The sequence below is a fragment of the Lissotriton helveticus genome, chromosome 10 (assembly GCF_964261635.1).
Source record: "Lissotriton helveticus chromosome 10, aLisHel1.1, whole genome shotgun sequence".
NCBI classification, from domain to species: Eukaryota; Metazoa; Chordata; class Amphibia; order Caudata; family Salamandridae; genus Lissotriton; species Lissotriton helveticus.
The window spans coordinates 99,462,498-99,473,165 of NC_136071.1; positions in this window are offsets into that span (position 1 = coordinate 99,462,498).

Consider the following 10,668-nt stretch of genomic DNA (forward strand, 5'->3'; position numbering starts at 1 on the left):
ATTTTCGAATCCTTGAGGCTAGTCTCCTGCCTCATCATTTACCAGTCGCGAAAGGCAGTCTGTATCAAGGTTTCGGTTCCGGGTACGTATTCAAGGCAGAACGTGTATTCTTACAACCAACGCCTGATTTGGCTTGGTCGAGTCATTTCTTGGTAAATACTTCTACTAGGGGCTTGTGGTCGCTACGCAAGGTAAACTGGGTACCCCAGATGAAGTCTCTGAACTTGCTTATGGCCCAGTGTGCCGCTAATGTTTCCTTCTCAATCACCGAGTAGTTGGTTTCCGACTTCCTTAGTGACCTGGATGCAAAGGCTATGGTTTCCTCTCCCTTCGCACCCACTTGAGAAAGGACCGCCCCTAGTCCCTTCGAGCTCGCATCAGTGGTTACCACAGTCTTCCTGTTGGGAACGAAAGCTTTCAAGCTGGGGGCTTCTGCCAGAGCTTTCTTTACTTCCTCAAACTCCTTCTGGCATTCTCCGTCCCAATTGAACCACGTCTTTCTTGAGTATGCGTCGAATGGTAAAGGTACTGCCAGCGAAGTTCCTTCAAATTTACTGTAGAATTCTAACATTCCTATGAAAGACTTTATCTCCTCTTTACTCTTTGGCGGCATCAAATTGGCTATGGTGTTCTGTAACTCTGTTTTAGGGCGGATACCATCCTGGGTCACCTTGTGTCCTAGGAAGTCAAGTTCGTTGCACCTGATCCTGCACTTCTTTTCTTACTGTGAGGCCCTGGTCCTTAAATCTTGCCAACACTTGCCTCAGCCTTCCATCGTGTTCGTTGTCTCTGCCAAACACGAGTACGTCGTCCTGGTAGCTTAAGACTCCGGGGATACCCTTAAGTATGCTCCCCATGATTCTCTGGAACACCGCTGCGGCGGAGACCAGTCCAGACGTCATTCTCTTAAACTTAAAAGCACCCATGGGCGACGCACACAAAGTCAGGTCCTGTGAGTCTTCGTGGAGCCTAATCTGGAAGTAGACTGAGGTTAGATCCAACGTTGAAAATACCCTCTCACCTTCCAGCATGCTCATCTGCATGATGGGCAGGGGAAATTTATCCACGACCACCTCTTTATTCAACGCCCTGAGGTCGATGCATAGGCGGACAGATCCATCTTTTTTCTTGCTGTGACGATCGGTGCGAGCCACTCCGTTGCCTCCACTGGCTCCATGACCCCAGGTTGCACAGCTTCTCCAGTTCCTCTTTTACTGCTTCTTGTCACTGGTTCCCTGTACTTCGTGGATCAAGATCTGTGGGATTTTGTTAGGGTCAAGGTATATGCCTAACTCCTTTTGTGCTTCCCACCCCAGAATGTTGTCACCCTTGGAGGATACATACACCTTCTCTGCCGTGAGTCTACTTTTGTATTCTATTGTGCTCCAGAAAAAACCCTTCAAGCTAATGGATTGACCACTGTATCACCCTGGTCTAAGGTCCATTCTGCTCAACCTGATCTTGCCCTTTGCCACGCTTGCAAACTCTTTTGCATTGATGATCCTGATTTTCGAGCACGAGTCAAACATGGCCTCAATGCTTGTCCCCCAATCTCAATGTTTTTTGGACTGTTACCCAGACGATCCCATATTTGTAGGACAATCTCATCACCTACTGTGTTAACATTTTCCCTAGGCTGTTTCTTGTCCCCTTGGCCACTCCTGCAAAATTGTCGGAAATGCCCCTTTCTGCCACACTTGTTACATGTGAACCGGAGTGCGGGGCAGTTCTAGTCATTTGCCATGTTTGCCACACCTATAACCATTCCCCTTACAAGACCAGCCTACCTTCCCTTTCTTCTGCTCTTTGTGACTTCCAATACCTTGTCCTCTTCTGTCACTACTTCGCTCACCTTAACCTTCCCGTCTTTGCCCTCACTATCTTGTTTTACCTCACTCACTGCATCATGTGCTCCACCTGCTTGGCTACATTAAGTACTTCTCTTAGTGGAGGGTCATCCTTCAGCCACAACTCCTCCCATTTCCGTTCTACATGTTAACACAAACTGGTCCGTGATTCTCTCTTCACAAGAGCCCCCAAATTTGCATGTTGCAGCAAGTTTACGTAGGTCGGATACAAAGTCTTCCATGGATTCCCCTTCCTTCTGTCCTCTCTTCCCAAAATGATACCTTTCCATGTTGGTGCTAGTCTTAGGGAGGTAGTGTAAGTCTAGTTTTTTAATGCTTATCTCAAACTCGTTCAGCCCTCTCACCTCTTGAGTACTAAGTTCTGGGAGGTGTTCTAAAACTTCTGCCCCTAAATAATATTCCAACAGGGCCACTTAACTCTCTAACCCCAGATTGGGCCGGCACACAACAGCATAGTTCAAAAACATTTTCTTCCACTTCTATTGCAGGTTCCCCTGGGTTTACTAAAAACATTGGGGGTGGCGTTACATTCTGCATTATACTTAACAAAGATAACTAGCAAACTGGTAATGCTACTTATTTTATCGGTGTAGTCCTAACCACATTCAACAAAACTCCTTCCTCATTTTTTAACAAGCATTTACAATGCAATGGTTTCGCCTTTGGAAAAAGTTAAAGCTATTGGCATTGTAAATGACAAATGTTGTATTTATTCATTTACATTAGCTTAATCTCTTACAAATGTGAGACCTATTGTACCCTACGGATGAGCTCAGCAGACAGCAATTACTGCCACACACGCCCAGAGCCACACACGCCCGGGCGCACCCGCGCCCACATGCCCGCGCGCCCCCCCGTCGCGCGCCCCCCCCGCGTGCACGGGGGCGGATTCAGCTTGGTAGAGCCGCGTCAGCAGGGCTTGGCGGAAGGTTCAGCTTGGTAGAGCCGCGACAGCAGGGCTTGGCGGAAGGTTCAGCTTGGTAGAGCCACGACAGCAGGGCTTGGCGGAAGGTTCAGCTTGGTAGAGCCGCGACAGCGTCAGCAGGGCTTGGCGGAAGGTTCAGCTTGGTAGAGCCGCGACAGCAGGGCTCAGAGGTTCCAGGTTTCAGAGTTCTTATCAGGATCAGCCGCGACGAGGTCCGCAGGGCTTCGACTCCCAGATACAACTGCACAACTGATCCAGGGCGGGCCCATATATAGGACTGGAGTCCTTTGATGTCCGGACCCTCGCGCCTGGGGTTCAGAGGGGCCGGGATGAAGGTGTCCAGACACCCAGCAGGGGGGTAGAGCCAGCGCCCAAGGAGGCCGGAGGGCGATCGATACCAGGCGCCCGGGGATGGCTGGAGGGCCATCGAAACGCCTCTTCTCCGGGATCTGTCAAGTGGCCACTTTACCACCTGGGTTGATCTTGGTGCCACGATGTCGGGGCTTCGCTGGGGCCGGGGTCAGCCGAGGCCACGTGCTCGGGACGTGATGGGCCCAAGATGGAGTCGGGCCTGAGAGGGTGGCCCGTGGTGGTGACCGGACCTGCAGAGTTGGGGCGACCCGGGTTCGCTGGGTTCCATAGTGGGAGAGCCGGGGTTTGCCAAGGGCGGCTCTTGTCGAGAGTTCATGGAGGGTGGTGTCCGGAGGGGCGACAGCGGGTCGATGGAGGGCCGATGTCGTCCAGGGTCCGCCATGCGGGAGGGGTAGGACCATGCCACTAGGCCGGGTACAACACACGTCCCCTCCAGCTGAAGGCGGGGAGAGTCACCCATCTTCTTGGGGATTCTCCTCGTCGAGGCGGAAGAAGCGGGACAGGCCGTCAGCGTTGGCTTGGTCGTTGCCAGGGCGATGTTCCACAGAGAAGTCCATCCCCTGCAGGGAGATGGACCATCGCAGCAGCTTCGGGTTCTCGCCACGCATCTGCATCAGCCACCGCAGGGGCCGGTGGGCGGTCTATACCCTGAAGTGGGTGCCGAAGAGGTAGGGCCGGAGTTTCTTTAGGGCCCACACCACGGCGAAGGCTTCTCTTTCGATGGTGCTCCACCGTTGTTCTCGCGCCAGCAGCCGCTGGCTGATGAAGGCCACAGGTTGGTCAACCCCCTCGAGGTTGACTTGCGACAGGACAGCCCCGATGCCGTGCTCCGAGGCGTCGCTTTGGACCACAAACTCTCGGGTGTAGTCGGGGGCCTGGAGCACAGGGGCGGTGCGCATGGCAGTCTTTAGTGTCTCGCAAGCTGCTTGGCACTCGGGGGTCCAGTGTACCTTCGGTGGTAACCTTTTGGAGGTCAGTTCAGTGAGGGGCCCCACAATGCTCCCGTAGTCCTTTATGAAGCGCCGATAATATCCAGTGAGCCCCAGGAAGGCTCGGACTGCTGTCTGGGTGACCGGGGGCTCCCAGGCCACGATGGCGTCGACATAGGTGGAGAAGTGTGGCTCAGGGGTAGGTGGAGAAGTGTGGCTCAGGGGTTAGAGGCAGCAGACCCGGAAGCTGAGATTGGTCCTGGACCAGGGTTCAATTCCCCGCCTTGGCGGGGTCTTGGGCTAAAAATTCCACAGACTCGATAATTCTCGCCCCGGTGCCTCCTCGACTCACGGGTTCACACTCTGCGACTCTGGGCAATAGCTTGCTTAATCTCCACAACGGCCCCTCGCGGCGGGATGCCTGACTTTCACCTTGTGGATACCCTGCTATCTCACAGGGGAATACCAGGAAGGGTTCCCTAAGCAAGCGCCGGGAAACCCACTGCGGGTAGCTGTGCGCTATATAAGCTCAACTACATTTACATTTGGGTTGGAGGGGAGCCACCTGGCCGCTCCCCACTTGGTGCCCCAGATAGGTCACGGACCCTTGGCCTATCTGGCACTCGCTTGCTTTCACTGTTAGTCCGGCCCGCCGGAGGGCCGTCAGGACCTCCCAGAGGTGTCTCAAGTGGTCGTTCCAGTGGAGGCTGTACACCGCAATATCGTCCAGGTATGCGGCACTGAACTCTTCTAGCCCCGCCAGCACTCTGTTCACTAGTCTCTGGAAGGTAGCGGGGGTGTTTTTCATGCCGAAGGGCATCACCTTGAATTGGAAGGTCGAGAAGGCGGATCGTTCCTGGGCCCCGGGGGTGAGGCCGATCTGCCAATATCCGGCCATGAGGTCGAAGGTGCTGAGGTATCTGGCGGCCCCCAGGCGATCGATCAGTTCATCCGCCCGGGGGATGGGGTGGGCGTCAGTCCTGGTAACGGCATTCAGCCCCCGGTAGTCGACACAAAACCGGAGCTCTGGAGGGGTGCTGGGGGTGGCGGCTTTAGGGACCAGGACAACTGGACTGGCCCAGGGACTGTCTGAGGGCTCGACCACTCCCAGGGCTAGCATCTTGGCAACCTCGGACTGGATGCAGGCCCGGACTCGGTCGGGAGCTCTGAAGGCCCGGTGCCGCACGGCCGGGCTGTCCCCCGGTGTCAACAACTTGGACACACCACTGTGTGACCCCGGGAGTGAGCGAAAACAGGTCCGCAAACTGCCCCAACAGCTCTTGGCAGTCCTGTCGCTGTTCGGGGGTCAAGGCGGAGGAGAGGGGAACTCCCTCGACGGAGCCATCTTTTTCAGAGTACTTCAGGAGGTCGGGCAGGGGATCGGAGTCGTCTTCGGCCCGTCATCCGTAGCTAGCAGCAGGCTCAGCTCCGCTCCATGCGGGCAAAGTGAGGCTTGAGCCGGTTGGCGTGCAGGACCCGGATGGGGTTCCTGGGGGACTCCATGCCTACCAGATAGGTGACGGGGCTCTTGCGCTCCACCACTTTGAAGGGCCCCATCCCTTTGTCCTGGAGCGCACAAGGTTCGACCGGGGACATGACCCAGACTTGTTCACCTCTGCAGACGCACTGGCGTCTCCTGGGCGGTTGGGGCTTTTTAGGTGTCTTTTATTTATTTAAATAAAATGGTATAAAAAGGAAGTAGCGCTTCAAAGGACAGTTAAAGTTTGTGCATTAGCCAGTCTGTATTTCTCGTGTGCTCGGATTCTGCCACCTGGAATTTCACCTGCTGCGGCCGGTCCTGAGAGCACCTGCTGACAGCCTGGAGACCACCCTCACTGATGCCAGCTCTGCTGGCAGCCTGGAGGCCTTCCTCACCGGTGCCAGCTCTGCTAGCAGCCTGGAGACCACCCTCGCTGATGCCAGTCCGGAGAGAAGCTACCCTGCCACCCGCATGGCTATTATTTACAATGATGCCAGTGTGAAGGCCTCCTTCATTGCTACTGGAAACTGCTGCCAGCCTGAGACCACTTCACCGGTGCCAGCACCTTCGGTGCTGCCAGTCTGGAAACCGCTGCCCTGCTGCCAGCCTTAAATCACCTGCGCTGCTGCCAGTCTGAGAACCGCTGCACTGCTGCCAGCCTGACATCATCGCTGCCTGAGATCACCTGCGGGGGTGTTGACCGGTGTGCCACATTCAACGCTGCCAGCCGGAGATCACACCTGCACCGCTGCCACGCCGAGTTAACCTCCAGTGCTGCTGTGGTAGAGAACACTTTTACGCCTGCCAGCCAGAGATCACCTGCTGTGCCGCCACTTTGGAGATCCCTCCCCTATCTGCACGGCCGAGACCGCCTGAACTGCTGCCAGTCTTAGATCACCCGCAGGGCTGCCACGCTGAGGTCGCCTGCACTGCTTCCATTTTACAGAACACCATCATCCCTGCCAGCCTGAGATCTTGCCTAGCTGAGATCACCCACCTGTGGTGCTGCCAGGCTGAGATCACCTGCATAGATACATGCCAGGCTGAGAACAGCTGCATACATGTAGCGCTGAGATCTTGCCAGACTGAGATCAGCCATCTTGGGTTGCCTGGCCTTTTAATCCTGCCCACTGGGCTTCCGCCCTTCTAACCTGTCCCTTTACACATGCCAAGCTTAGGTAACCCGACAGACCTCTAACCGTGCCCGTTTAGGCCTTTCGATCCGTAGAGAAAGAAAGTGCAGTTTAGCGGGCTCCACCATCACCCACGGCAGCTGCAGCACTCCCCACTGAGAGCATCTGGATTTCTAAACTCGAGCACGCGGAAAACCTACCCCAGCAACATGCCCAGAAGAACGCTGTGCGAGTATCTGTGTGGCCCCGAAGAAAAAGGGTTGAGCTTCTTCTTAAAGTGCATGAATATAGTACATGAAGAGCGGTTTTAAATAGGGGTGGGAGGATGTATCCTTGCATATTTCAAGGTGGGGCAACATAAGTGCCCATTTTGGCATACCTGCCTGTGCTTTGACAATGAGGTGAAAGCTCAAGAATAAAGACTATGTGTTAGTGGGTTGAGGAAGGTAGTCATGGGGCTACTAGTCTCTGATTGCTGTCTGACCCTACCGGTTTCGTTCGCTGCTAGCGCCATGAGACCTCGCGGTGAGTTGCGCGCTATACAAGAACGTTTGACATCATGACATTAATGTGTCTTACATATGCACTTTACCGGATGTGCATCTTTTTGTCTTGGTTGTAAAATGGTTATCCTGTTCTCAAAGTATCAATTAAGTTTCATTGTGGAAGGGCCACTGATGCCTATCTTGCACACGGTGGAATGGGATATTTCTATGTCTTTGTTCATTGGTCCACCTTAGTCTCCACGCTAATTGGTCAGCCTCCCCTTCACAGGCAGTGTAGATAAAAGTGTCTCACGGTCACCCATCCAAGCGTCTGATCTTATTGGTCGGCTCAATGTCGCCTTGCTCATTGGTTCATTCCTGATACTGTTGGTCCAATCGGACTGGATGGTCACACGGGCCTAAAGGTGAAACCCGTTCGGTTTCTAAGTACGCCCTGTATCAAATATACAGGCCTGCTGTTCTTACTGCACGAGCTGCTCCCATGTGTCCAATGTTTCATGAAACGCTCTCCCGCCACCAGGGCTGGCTAGCGCTAGCAGTCAACAGCCTAGTAGCCCCAGTGTGTAACTAGGTGTCTCCCGAGGCGCTAACCTAATCTTCAGACGTTTGTAATTTACGCGTAGTGCACATAGTCAGTTCTATTTTGGGAAATATATTGGCCCGGATTGTCGATGCTGATACTTATGTCCTCAAATGCTTTAAAAATACAATTTAGGGGCGTGGCCAAGATGGCGGGCTGAGAAGACTCTCTCACCGCGAGCTCCCGAGACCCCGGAGCCCCTACGCCGCCCTATACCGCTGATCTCCCCCGGATCGAGCGGAGACGGCGCCCAGAGCGGCTGAGTGTGCCGTGGTGCAGCCTGACACCTCTGGTGACCCCACAGACGCGGTGACGCCGCCTCGGAGAAGTCCCCGGGGCGAGAGTCGGCAGCGGAGGCCCGCGGGCTCGAGGGCTGCGACTCACCGGAGGTCCCGCAGAGACTTCAGTGACACAGCGGAGACCGGCGGCTCGGAGGCGCATCCATTTTGAGCCTCCGGCGAGGCCAGGAGGCGGAGGTTCCCGGCGGAACGAAGGCGCTCTAACCGAAGCGGCGAAGGGGAGGAGCCGGCGGAGTGCTCCTGCGCCAGTCCGGGGATCAGGTAGGCCGGGAGGCCTGTCCTTGCGCGCCGATCCCCGGACCCCCTCCCAGAGCCCCAACAGATCGGTGGGGACGAGCGGAGACCGGGAGCAACCCAGGAGTGCCCCGCTATTCTCCTGCACGGCGTATGGCCCCCGCCTGACCCAGTTCCGAGGTCGACTACGCAGGCCTGAAGCGCGGAGCCAGCACACGAGCCGACGGCCCTGATTGGCGGCGGGCCTCTGCGCCTGGCCCCTCCGCGGAGCCGAGGCTCAGCTGCAGGCCGGAATCGCCATCGGAGGACCCGTCGAGGACGTGGGACGCCTCTGGGCCCAGCACAGACTTGAGCGGTTAGTGCGGTGGCGGGCATCGACCAGGAGGGGGACCGGCCTGTGACGCCTTTCCCAGTAGCACGGTGAGGTTCGTCCCCGACTCCTGCAGAGGTGCTGCAAATCGGGCGTCGGCCCGGAGAAGCGGTTGGTGCTCTAACAACGCAGTGACCTGCCCCTGGATAGAAGGGGGAATACTCTACTGCCACCGCCACTGGACATTTGCCTTACCCTACGGCGCAATCGGGCCGTCCTACCGCTGAGGGTGGACTGCTGCAGCCTTCCTGGAATCGGCACCCCTGGGGTCCTGAGAGCTCGCCGGTTGGGAGTGGCCTGTGAGGTGGCACCTGGGGGGTGCGGTTGCGTGAGTCTTGCCCCTGCACCACCATATCACGCTGAACTTTGTAGGTGCCTTCCCTCCTGTAGCGCGCCCCCACCTCTGAGATGTCGGGCAACAGAGGGGGTAAGAAAGGTGATCGCACCTTACCCGAAATGCTGGGCAGAGGTGCCCTGAGACCGGACAAGAGTCAACCTGCCCCGAGCCCCCCGACTTGCTCTCGAGGTGCGGAGGGGGGGGGGGGAGCCTCCAGTAACCAGATCCTTCCTGGAGTCGCTCTTCAGCACCCTCAGGGAGGACTTCCAAACGCTGAAACAGGAGGTGGCCGGGGAGGTCCGAGAGGTGAGAAGAGAGGTCGACTCACTTGGAGAACGAGTATCCACCATAGAAGATGCTGGCCACTCCCGAGACGAGGAGATTGCACACCTACAGCAGGAGGTCTTGCGGCTCAGAGACCAGCAGATTGACCTCCAGGCCCATGCTGAGGATCTCGAGAACAGGTCCAGATGCAATAACATCAGGGTCCGGGGCATCCCATCTAACGAAGAGGGGGAGGACGCAGCTGCTTACCTGAGGGACCTGTTTCGCGACATATTGGGCGAGCCCGGAGACTTCCCGGTGAGAATTGACAGGGCACACAGGGTGGGCCTACCACGTCGGGCCTCGGCGCCGCCCCCACACATTCTGGCCTTCCTGCCGGACTTCCCTTTGAAGGAGCGGATTCTACGCGAGGCACGGCGACAGCAACCAGTGAGTTTCCGAGGCCATCAAGTAGCCCTGTTTCAGGACTTATCAACGATCACATTGCAGAAACGCAAGTCCCTCCAGATCGCCACGGACTTTCTGCGGGAACATGACACGCAGTACTCCTGGGGCCACCCCTTCAGGCTCATTTTCCGTTAGAACGGGACGCTGCATCAGCTTCGGTCCCTCCAGGACACTTGCGGAGTGCTGGGTATCACCGCAACGGATGACGACGCTCCCACGCCTCGCCGCCGGCGCAACACCAGGGAGGGATGGCAGACAATTCGAAGGCGGCGACCCACGCCCCCATATGCGCGACCGGACTCGCCCACGATCCGAGCTGAAATGGACAGCGCCATACGGGAGGTATCCAGAGACACGTCGTCTGGTGATATAGCTTTGACGGCCTGAGCATAATCCGGGGGGAGATCGTATTGGCCTCATCATCATTGCAGGTGCGAGGGTTCTGGGGGAGGGGGGGCACCAGGAGGACATAGGTGGTGGCTGGACGTCCACTAGAATAACTCTCCACGGACTTGTCCATAATGGACCAGACTGGGACAATGGTGTTCTCTGAACGGTTGGGGATGGGATTGAGGGGGGAGGAGGGAGGAGAGGGTAGGCCGCTAGCCGGGGTGAGGGGAGGTGGGGAGTTGGGTTGTTCGAGGGATGTTCGGAGGGTAGGGGAGGGAGGGAGGGAGGGAAGCGGGGTTTGTACTGTACTGTGCTGTACTGTACTGTATTGCCGCTGCACTTGCTTTGTCCTCACACCACTTTTACAGGGCTCCGGGTACTGTGTTGGGGGGCTGTTGTGTTTGCTGCACCTGGGTTGTTGGGGGGGGGAGGGGGGCCAGGTGGGAGGGGAGGGGGATCTGGGGAACGCGCTGCCTTCTTGAGTATTGTTGTTGCATTTGTTTTGCCTTTGCT